The following is a 414-nucleotide window of genomic DNA, read 5'->3' on the forward strand; positions in this document are numbered from 1 at the left end:
TTTTTTTTTTTTTTTTTTTTTGAGTTGGAGTCTCACTCCGTTACTCAGGCTGGAGTGCAGTGGCACACTCATAGCCACCGCAGCTTCGACCTGCTGGGCTCAGGCCATTCTTCTGCTTCAGCTTTCCAAGTAGCTAGAACTGCAGGCGTGCACTACCACACCCAACTTTTTTTATTATTATTATTTATTGTAAAGACAAGATCTCACCACGTTGCCCAGGCTGGTCTCAAAAACCTGGGCTCAGGCAATCCTCTTGCTTCAGCCTCCCAAAGTGCTGGGATTACAGGCTTGAGCCACCACGCCCGGCTAAGAGGCATAGATTAAAACCTTTCCAAGCCGGGCTCGGTGGCTCAGCCTGTAATCCTGCGCCTTTGGGAGGCTGAGGTGAGTGGATTGCCTGAGCCCGCAGGTTCA

At 50.5% G+C, this 414-nt stretch overlaps 1 protein-coding gene across 2 annotated transcripts in view; it reads left to right on the top strand.

Moving 5' to 3' along the window:
• Positions 1–414, top strand: part of PLEKHA5 (pleckstrin homology domain containing A5) — a 143,797-nt gene that overhangs the window by 134,950 nt on the left and 8,433 nt on the right. The gene's annotated exons all lie outside the window — the stretch shown is intronic.

This window comes from Carlito syrichta, unplaced genomic scaffold (genome assembly GCF_000164805.1).
Source record: "Carlito syrichta isolate Samal-C Ts95f unplaced genomic scaffold, Tarsius_syrichta-2.0.1 Scaffold100633, whole genome shotgun sequence".
NCBI classification, from domain to species: Eukaryota; Metazoa; Chordata; class Mammalia; order Primates; family Tarsiidae; genus Carlito; species Carlito syrichta.